An 11,735-nucleotide genomic window follows, 5' to 3' on the forward strand; every position below is an offset into this window, starting at 1 on the left:
GACTAGATCGTACCCTCAAACTGTTTAAATACACAAAGGCCCGACCACAAGCAGCGACAATTACAAATGAACATTACACACACAATAACACAACTGGCAACACTACACAGCCACAAACACCCACTCACCCATACAACCTTCGCAGTCAACCACGTAGCTCATAGCTGACTACACCTATAAGGTTTGTCTCTTTTATCCATACACTTTTAACTGTAGCTCATACTTGACTTCACCTAAAGGGTTTGTCTCTTTTATCCATACTCTTGTAACTCTACACTTTTATTAGTCGTTTGTACATTTCAGTATATATCTTGTATATGTTTATGTTGTATATGTCATGTTTTATAGTGTATTGTATCTATATTACAGTCGCTGATGATGTGTAAGGATACACGAAACGTCCTACGAAAAATGAAAATAAATAATTAATAAAATATAGTTACGACATGGATCTTGGACATATTATCTACAACCTGAATCATAGTGTAAAACAATGTGTAAGAAAACTCGAAAAGATCAACAGAAAAATAGTGAACAATGGCTACGCCTTGGTCTTTAATGATTTTTGTATATATATATATATATATATATATATATATATATATATATATATATATATATATATATATATATATATATATATATTAACCCGTCACGTCCCGACTGATTTTCCACCACTGACTCCCCCCAATCCCGACCAATTTTGGAAAAAAAAAATTTGGCTGAAACCTCCGCTTTTGGTAAGAAACATCGAATATTGATAGAGAAATCGCTCACCTGCGGTTTAAAATACTCGATACAGTTAGCAGTACTCCTTACCTTACTGGAGCTCCAAAGAAAACGAGTTCTATGGGAGAGTAACTATTCCACACCACTCATAAACGGTATTTATTTATTTATTTGGTACGAAATTATATGTAGTACGAGAGTATATTGGTTTTCACACAGTAATAAAGGCAATATGAGCATATTTCACTCACAAACACATCAACATACCTGACCTTTTTTGGCAACATTACCTGATCATCATTTCTGACTGTTTCTTCCTCTAATGCTACATAAACTTTGTCCTCCACATTGTCATCGATTGGGGAATCACTCTGACCCTGAATGTCTTTATTGGCCAGGTCACTGATAAGAAGTGAATTGCCAAGACAATGGCGTGCAGGGGGGGGAGGTCATGAGGGGTAAGGCATTGACCCTGCCTGGCATCTTGTAGAGGAAGGTATCCCGTGTATACGTACCAAAAAACAAGCGCGAAAATTGAAAATTGTGCAAATTATGAACCTTGCAATTGCGCGACATACTGCTACATCGATGGGACTAGCTGTGACAAAACGTTGTGACGTGCCCATACATCGACGGGACGCCTCGAGTTAAACAATACTGAAATGTACAATTACAGAGTGACTTTTCTGTCACACTGTACAGTCGTGGTCATAAATAATCACCTATCCTCTGGTATCCCGTGCCTCAGGCTGGCTCCTTTATGACCGGGAAGTCACAGCGAAGTAAGAGGGGCTGAGAGGGAGTAGTCATAGAGAGAGGGGAAGGTGGGTGGGGGGATGAGTGATGGTGCTGGGGTGGAGTGAGGAAGGGGAGGGAGGGTAGGTAGAGAAGGGAGAATGAAATGCAAAATTGTGGTCAAATAATCTGTCTTCTTTCAGTCAGGGCATGTTATAAAGGAGTTAATATTCAGTAGATAATGGATTGTATGGACTTTGATGGATGGTCGTAGAGAGTGAAGTCGTGTATTCGTTGTTCTCTCCTCTAGCGTTCTAGGGCTGCCTCACCGGCAATAGTTTTGTAAATAGGGGAATAAAAGTTAGGTTAGCTAGATCTCATTTTCCTCCCTGGCCTTAGTAGATATAGTAGGTGTCTATATCTAATTACTGAGAGCACCTTTGTTTACTCACCTCTGGAGTGTACCCCCCCCTGATCGCTCTGGGGTGTGAGATACACACAGACACGTCCTCCCGAGAGTGGTTTGAGAGGGTAATCTCAGACTAGGTGGGTTTTCCCCGTGTGATTTGCCCCTTGGTCGTTTTTCTTTCTTCCCACTTCCTCCTCACGGGGGAAGTGGTAACTATGGCAGACACCCCTAATGCTTCCTCCCCCTTCAGGGGGGGAGGTAGTCCTGACCGACCCCCGACTGTCTCACAGATGGACTGCCCCCAGACTGAACGGCCCCAGACACGTACCCGTCTTGACATTAACATACATAACGCCGAATTTGTCCTGATTCATGCGGTAGGTTCCACTCCCCTGTCCAGCCTCAATCCCTTCATCATCAAGAAGGTGATTGATGGGTGTGCAGGAGATGTGGAACAAGTGAAAAAACTTGCAAGTGGAGATCTTCTCGTAAAAACCATGAATTCAGCCCAGGTCAAGGATTTGCTTAAACTGAGGAAGTTCCACAGTTATGATGTCCAAACAACGATCCCCCACTCCATGAATTCCTGCAAGGGTGTTATCACCTGCAGGGATCTTGTGCTTATGGAGGAAGAAGAAATTGTACAGGAACTTTCTCAGAAAGATGTCATAGAGGCGAGGTTCATTACCAGATTCTCGGAAGGCATAAGGACGAAGACCGCAACAATTGTTCTGACTTTTGGCAAAGTATTTCTTCCAGAAAATGTGAAGGTTGGATACGAAACTGTAAATGTCAGACCATACATCCCGAACCCCCTTCGCTGTTCAAAATGTCAGCTCTATGGACACCATGAAAAGGCTTGTTGGGCTTTCAACATCGTGTGTGGCAAGTGCGCGGCTGTAGGTCACTCTGCTGACAACTGTACATCCGAGACTGAGTGCTGCTTTCACTGTAAGGATGCTCACTCCACTTCCTCAAGGGCTTGTCCCAAGTGGAAGGAGGAGAAGGAGGTCGCACAGTAAAACAGACACAGGGCATTTCCTTCTATGATGCTAGGAAGAACGTGAAGGAGTTGCATGCAACTCCCAAGCCAAATATCTCCTATGCATCGGCGGTTGTGTCCCGTCCCGTGATGTGCACCGTTGAGACACAGACTGACCTAACATTCACTCCTCATACCCCATGCCCTACCTCTCAGTCTAAGCCTCCTGTGCATTCCAACTCTCTTACGGACATCCCTATTGCTACTTCCTATTCTCAGGCTGCTGCTGCTCCTTCACAGTCAGTGCGGCCAAAACAAAAGCCTGACAAGTCTGACAAAATCAACTTGACCACCCTCACCAAACAGTCACGTCCTCATGTCCTTCCTGCTCCTGGTCCAGCGAGGGAGAGAAAGAATAGCTCTTCTTCCGTGGAGTCTGGGAGTCTTGTCATTGATGAAAATATGGAGGTCTCCATGAACAAGCACCGGGAAAGGTCCCCCACTAGCCACTTGCCTGGTCGCGTGGGGCATAAAAAACTAAGCACACTGGCCACCCTCGAAAATCTTAAACCACCGCATTCACTCTATTACAGTGGAATTGTAGAGGTGTCGGGAATAAGTTACCAAATATAGCAATCTTGCTGTCAATACACAGGCCAGATGTTATTTGTTTACAGGAGACGTGCCTGGAGGATCACCCTGATCCTCCACAGTTAAAACACTACCACTCGTATAGAAGATATGAAGGTCACAGAGTTGCCATATACACACACAAATCACACCCACAAACGGAAGTGATTCTAAATTCTACTCTGGAAGCGGTTGCGTGCAGAGTAAAATTTAATAACACGTATCTGTCTAATTGCTCTCTGTACTGTCCTCCACATGGCCCCATTGATAGTGATGCTTTAAATTCACTAGTTGAACATCTCCCTGGGAATAAGTTAGTGTTGGGCGATTTTAACACCCATCACTATCAATGGGGTAGCTTGAAGACTGATGGTCATGGGGAGCAAGTAGCCAACCTAATACTACAGTCCAACCTCTGTCTTCTGAACGATGGTAGAGCGACTCGTGTAGATGATCGTAATGGTATTTCGGCCATTGATTTATCTCTGGCCTCCCCTAGTATACATCAAGAATTTTATGGAATCCTTATGACGACTCCTTGGGAAGTGATTATTTACCCATCTGTCTTTCTTATACACGCGACATCGTTTTGGACCCTCCACCTCCAAAATTTAACTCTAAGAAAGCAGATTGGGGATCCTTCTCAAGGATCGCCAATTTAGATATATCTGGGGAGACCATAGATGTTAAGGTCAAAAATTTAACCCAATCCATATTACATGCAACTGAGGCTGCTATTCCCAAGACTTCTACAGTTCATGCGAAGCATAGAGCACATTGGTGAATGCAGGATTGCTGAAAAGCATTAAGAAAACGCAATAGGAGATACAGGATTTTTGATAGTCAGCCCACTGAGGAAAATTTTATTGTATACAAACAGGCACGGGCTGAGGCAAGGAGAATAATAAGAAGGGCCAAACGTGACTCCTGGCGGTCCTTTGTGTCCACGGTGACTTGTACAACACCATTACGTAAAGTCTGGTCCACCATAAGAATATTAAATAATAAAGGCCCATACTTCCCAATTACCACCCTGCAAGTAAATAATAACATCTATGACGAGCCCATGGACGTTGCTAACATCCTCACCAAGAGTTTTTCTCATGTAAGTAGCTCAGCCAATTATGATCCGCGTTTCCAACATCATAAACGCATGGCTGAGCTACGGATTATTGACTTTGCCACAGAAGACGTAGACTCCCCGTACAACAAAGAGTTTACGTTAGATGAACTGCTTCTTGCCCTTAAATCCTGTAAAGACACCAGCCCTGGACCAGACACCATCACGTACGGTATGATCCAGCATCTTAATCAGGCCAACCTGATTAAGATGTTAGCATTGTACAATGAGATTTGGGCGTCTCGAACGTTCCCAAACTCATGGCACTTTGCACACATCATACCGATACCCAAAGAGGCTGGTCGTCTTATGAATCCCACTTCATTTAGTCCTATTGTGTTGACTTCTTGCCTATGTAAGGTCATGGAACGTATGGTTAATAATAGGCTTCTTTTTGTTTTAGAGTCGAAGAATTTGTTAAATGATCAACAATGTGGCTTCCGTAAATACAGAAGTTCACTAGATCATTTAGAGCATTGTATTGCAAAGGCATTTGCCAATAAAGAATTCATGATAGGGATGTTCTTGAACATCCATAAAGCCTATGACATAACATGGCGACACGGTATACTAATGAAGCTCTATGCTTATGGTTTAAGAGGAAATTTGCCTATTTTTATTTCAAATTTCTTAAGGGACAGGACTCTCTCTGTCAAATTGTCCCGTAACGTAACATCGGATATATTTATCTAGGCAAACGGGGTGCTGCAGGGAAGTGTGCTTAGTCCTACTTTATTTACTATTACAATCAATGATATTCTGTCATCAGCTTCCATCCCCAGGAATCTTAAATACTCACTCTATGCTGACGATTGTGCAATATGGCATCCCTCCCGTAATGCACAATTTTCGGCTGGGAGGATTCAAGCAGCCCTTGACTCCGTCCACCAATGGGCCTTGCAGTGGGGATTTAAGTTTTCCATCCGTAAGTGTGCCGCTGTTGTTTTTACGACTCGTAACGTACCTAATTTGTGCTTGACTTTGGATAATCAGGCAGTACCTTTTCAAAATTCTATAAAGTTTTTGGGAATTCATTTTGATCGTCGTTTGAACTTTAAAATTCATGTTAATACTTTGCTTGCTCGTTGTGATAAACCGTTAAATGTCCTCAAGTACCTAGCGGGTACTACATGGGGTGCTGACAGAAAATCTTTATTAATGGTGTATAAGTCCCTTATTCGATCAAAGCTAGATTATGGCGCACAGGTGAATGGCTCGGCATCTGATGCCACGCTGAAAGGATTGAATGTGTTTCAGAATAAATGTTTGCGGATGTGTCTTGGAGCTGTTCGGTGTACCCGTGTAGCTCGTATGGAAGTGGAGGCGAATGTGCCTCCCCTCCATATTCGCTGTGACCACTTGGCATTATCGTACGGGTTACGAACATTAAGGAAAAGTAATATCGGCAATGTGGCCTGTATCCCCCTGCGTCAATACCACCACCTTCTGCGGGGGGTGCGTCAGCCACTTGCTGTTCACCTCCACTTACTGACTCAGGAGCTTGGTGAGGACCCCAGTGACTGTGACAAGTTAGTGTTTAAAAAGATAGCGCCTTGGGAGCCACTCAGCTTTACAGTGGATGTATCATGGCTCCCAGCACCAAAGGCCAAGGCCCCAGAGGCGGAGGTACACCACTTGTTTCGTAACATCATCGTTTGTCACTTGGGGTCCCATCAATTGTACACCGACGGCTCCAAGTCGAGTGAATGTGTGGGTGCAAGTGTGTGGTCTACTGAATGTGCACTTAGGTATAGGTTGCCGACTCATACATCTGTGTTTACCTCCGAACTTTTTGCTATTGACAAAGCCATAGACTATGCTCTCAATTCTAGGCATGACTCATTTGTCATATTTTCTGATTCAAAATCAGCCCTTCAGGCAATTGCATCTTGTACTACGGACTCTCACGAGATCCAGGGCCGCGTCTTTAATAAGTTGCATTCATGCAACAAGTCATTCACGCTGATCTGGGTGCCTGGTCATTGTCGTATCTACGGCAATGAGCAGGCTGACTTACTTCCAAAGTCGGCTGTAGAGCTCGAGGAGACTTGGGACGTTCCTCGTGATCTACGTCGAGTCTTTCTCTCGGAAAGAAATCAATAAATCTTCTGTGGCAAGGTCAGTGGACCAGACTAAATATTCCAACTTGTAAGCCGCACCTGGGCGACGGGGAAACTGCCAACCACCCCAGTCGCCTTGAAGAAAAAGTATTGGCACGGTTACAGCTCAATGCCACCATTTTAACTCACGTGAAACCATATATGGAAAGACGCTTCCCACCACACTGTGACATCTGTGATGCGGTGTTATCTATCAGTCATATCATCCTGTGCTGTCGGCGATTTATTCGTGAACGTGCTTCACTTATAAATTACTGCGGCGCAGCAGACGTTCCCTTCACCCTTTCCACCATCCTGGGTGATGGGGACATTGTTATGACTGATAAATTGATGGCTTTCCTGAGAGAGACCGGACTGATCAGAGTGACGTGACTTTTTTACTGTATGGTTATAGTTTTTATCAACGGTAAATATGTATATATTGTACTGTTAATTATGTTTGACAGTTGACGTATTTGAAATAGTTCCCCCACCCACTGACCTATTTCTGATATTGATGTCCCCTACATTAAACCCCGTTCCTCGACTGACAGTCCCCAGCTGATGAGTGCAAGTGTGCAATATAGGAAGGTATTGGGCACCTGCAGTCGATGGTGGTCTGCTGGGCGAGGTTCTTCACTTTTTGTACAAATTATGTAAATACATTATACCATCTTGTTTAAGTTATTCTAATTAGGGCTGACAGCTGACGTATTTGGAAATGTTCCTGACTCGTCTGGTTCCCTTTCATATATTGATGTCTCCTATATTAGGTTGTGCCCCGACTGACAGTCACCAGGTGATGAGTGCAGGTATGTAATGTAGAAAAGCATTACATATCTGCAGTCGATGGTGTTCTCTTGGTCGAGGCTTTTTTACCATTAGTGTAGGTCTACTTATTTGTCTCTTAGGATTTAGTATAGGTTAGTGATTTGTCTGTTAGGTGATTAGTTTTAGGGTCTTTAGATTAGGCATTTTAGTTTATAAGTAATATAAGGTTAAAAATATAAAAAAATATAAAAAATAAAAAAAATTACAAAAAAATAAAATAAAAATTATTATATATATATATATATATATATATATATATATATATATATATATATATATATATATATATATATATATATATGTACGTGTGCATGAAAGTGTGTATGTTCATATGCATGAATGTGCGTATGTATGTATGTATGTATGCATATACTGTATATATGTTCGTATATATATATATATGTATATATGTATGAATGTATATACATATATATATATTTTTGCCTTAATGACCAGGGGCTCCGGCCCCAATGGTCGATAGGCAAAAAAAAAAAAAGTAGATAATGCTGCATTACAGCTTATATTGTGGCATCAGATAAAAAGCTTTAAATAGGTGCTAATATCAAGGGCTGGCTCATGAGAGAAATATACTGACGTGGCAGATCAAATATTAATGCAGTGCCATCGAGATTGTATGGGTCAGATTGTCAACCTTTGGGAGCCAGAGAACGAGAGGACATGTACGGGCCCGCCTCCTGCAGCACACCAAAGACGAGTGAGGACTGTTCAGGCGAAACCAGCAAACCATCAACAATATTGTTTCCTCGTTGCCGCGAAGAGTGTAAGAGGTTTGAGGCAGGAGGCCAATGGACTACTTACTACGGCTTTCCTGGTTGCTTTGGCTTGACTAATGTCGGTGAACATTGACATAGATATATTATTGGAGTATGGGTAGGATTTTGCTTCATTTTCCTTCTTACGGATTATGAGACATACCGCTATTGAATCCACCCATGTGCACAGACATTTGATGCACAATTATCATAAAATTAATAGCCTTTTCATGCAGAGATGCCATAAAATAGTTGGCATGATGGTGACTGTATAGAGGGAGTGTAAAGCGAGAGGATGATCATATTTACTGTGGACACAGCCATGTCAAAGGTTGCATATAATATTTAGTTCCAAAAATTAATTACATGTAAGGGCAGAGGGCGTTTCTTACACAAACATTACGGGAGTCAAAGCCATCCAGATTCCGTTCTGCGTCTGAAGTCAAAATACACGGATAAATACAAATATTTGGCTCTGCACTAAATTTTAATCTGTCACGTCAATGTATTTCTCTCACGAGCCAGCCCTAGATATCAGCACCTATCTAAAGCTTGTTATCTGAAGCCGGTATACAAGGTGTAATGCAGCATTATCTACCAAATATTTACTCTTTTATATCATGCCCTGAAGGAAAGAAAATAGATAAATTATGTGACCACCACTTGGTATTCATTCTCCCTCCTCTACCTCCCCTTCCTCCCCTCACACCATCGCTAGTCCCCCCACCCAACTTTCCATCTCTAACTCCCTCCTCTACCTCCCCTTCCTCCCCTCACACCATAGCTAGTCCCCCCACCCAACTTTCCATCTCTCACTCCCTCCTCTACCTCCCCTTCCTCCCCTCACACCATCGCTAGTCCCCCCACCCAACTTTCTTTCTCTCTCTCCCTCCTCTACCTCCCCTTCCTCCCCTCACACCATCACTAGTCCCCCCACCCAACATTCCTTCTCTCTTTGCCTCCTCTCTCTCAGCCCCGCCCACTCCACTGTGACTTGCCACGCATAAAGAGGCCAGCCTAAGGCACGGGGTACTGGAGGATAGGTGATTATTTATGACCACGACTATACATGGAGATCTTATTTGAGCAGGTGATGCTCGCAAGAAAAGCCTTGAATAACTAGCTTTTGTGTATATTTCAATACACCTTCTAACTATACAGAACCACTGAGGCAGGGTGGCTTGGTTGGTAGGTTCCATTCTCGCCCACACTTGTTTTAATGCTGTCCTCAACAAGAAGAAGACCTACAAAAGGCACTGGAGCCAACCCACCCATGAATCTCATCGCGTATGCTTCTGCCCAGAATTATGCTCTCTGTTTTTTACTTTACTAAAAATAAAAATAATTTTGTTCATACTAAATGCCCCCGGTGAGGGGGGTCACCTTGACGTGGTGGCTGGGCTTGAAGCATGGCTGGCAATGCCACTTACTCGGGATGCTTGCCTACCTTTGTAGGGTTCGGTATTTGTCGGCCTCATGGACCAAGCACCCCCTACATCGCTGGTGGAGGAGGCCTGCTGGTGATGTTAATCCCTGCCCATTTACCATCTAGGGCAAGACTGTTGCCTTTCCACGTGTTTGCCGTGCGTGGCGTCCCATAATGCTGGGAGATGGGAGTTCTGGAGGTTGAGCGATGCTGCATGATGCACTTGCTGCTAGCAAAACACCTCTTTGGTCCCTTATTCTGGCTAGATGGGCGGCCTGGTTAGACCTAACCAGGTCAGTCGACTGGTCATGCGTTGGCTAGGGTCAAGTGGGCACTGGGGGACCAGATGGCTCCTATCGTCCTGGAGTCACCCTTGCCCAGGTCCCCCGGTGGTTACCCGCGTATGCTCTCCTGCTACCTCCGGGGTCGCCAGTGGTGTTGTCCCTGGCATATGACCTACCCTTGTTGGGCTTCATGGTGGGTGGAGGGGTGGGGGAATGAAGTTAGTTATAGTCATATTATGGCTGAGTCTCCCCCCTTTTTTGGTACTCGTGTGACAGGTGGCCGGGCCCAAGAGTCCCTGTCAACTGGCCATGTTGGTGCTCCTGGTGACACTGTACCACATTAGGGGAAGGAGCTCTTTCTAGGGACCGGCACTCACCCCTCCAAGAAAGCTCTCTCACTCTGCACTGAGACAACAACTGGTGTCTTTCTACCTGATCAATATAAGGAATTTGTAGTTTTGAAGCTGGCTGATGGTTCCTCTTTCAGGGACCACAATGCGTTTAAGGTTCACCGTGACCTGGTCAAGGCTTGTGGGTCATCCCCAAAGGTTGTTCCACAGGCAGATGGGTCACTCCTTGTAGAGGCCAGGGATGCAGACCAAAGCATCCGCATCCATGCCATCAAATGTTTAGGCTCCTGTGATGTCACAGCCACCAATCATTCCACCCTGAACGAGACTCAAGGTGTTGTTTTCTCTAAGGAGTTACTTAGGTACTCAGAGGAGGACCTCCTGGATGGGCTGAAAGACCAGGGAGTAGTGAAGGTGGAAAGGATAAAGAAAAAGGTAAATGGGATATTGACCGGCACACCATCACTAATTGTCACCTTTGATCGGTTGACATTGCCTGATGTTTTAGAGGCAGCTTACTACCCCCTTTGGGTTAAAGCATATGTGCCAAGACCTAGGCGGTACTTTCACTGCCAGAGATTTGGGCATGTCAGCAGGTCTTGTCATAGGAACATGCAAGGTCTCCCACAGGTGTGCGTTAATTGTGGTGGTAATTCACATGGCGAGATGGACTGCCCGAAACCCCCCTTGTGTATCAACTGCCACGGTGCTCACCTAGCTTCATCAACACAGTGCAACCATTACAAGTTTGAGAAAGAAGTCATGTCAGTTCGAAGCCGTGAGAAATTTTCTTTTGCAGAGGCAAAGGAAAGGGTCAGAGGGATGTTTATCTGCCCCAGGGTCACATTTGCTTCAGTTCTCTCACGTCGTACGGAGGTCCCACAGTACAAAAAGACAACACTTCATGTTACCCCACCTACTTCTTGGGATAATCAGTCATCACAGACGTCCCAGTTGGGAGATGCTGCTGTGACAGCAACACATGGGATAGGTCCCATTCCAGTAACCACTCCTTCAACTTGTGATATGCAGAATGCTGTTCCCATGGTTAGTACTGTTTGTGAGAAAGACAGTTGCCCAACTGCTACTGGGACTGTTTCTGTCCCCACTTCGGTGGCTGATATCTTACACACTTCTGTGGTGGCGGCGGATGTCCACATTGACCAGACTCCTTCTCCCGTACCTGGCAAACGTCACTATTGTTCGTCAGAGTCCTTTGAGCATGACGACCGGCCACCTAAGGTTTCTGTTGTTGAACCTTCTGTCAACACCTCTCCTGTTTCCTCTTCCCAGCAGGCTGAGGGATCTAGCTAGGTCACATCTGAAACTGATGCTTCACCTCTGGTCCCGTCCTCACCTGGAGATGT

This window comes from Coenobita brevimanus, chromosome 108 (assembly GCF_032717465.1).
Source record: "Coenobita brevimanus isolate Jiangsu-jjx chromosome 108, ASM3271746v2, whole genome shotgun sequence".
In the NCBI taxonomy this organism is placed as follows: domain Eukaryota; kingdom Metazoa; phylum Arthropoda; class Malacostraca; order Decapoda; family Coenobitidae; genus Coenobita; species Coenobita brevimanus.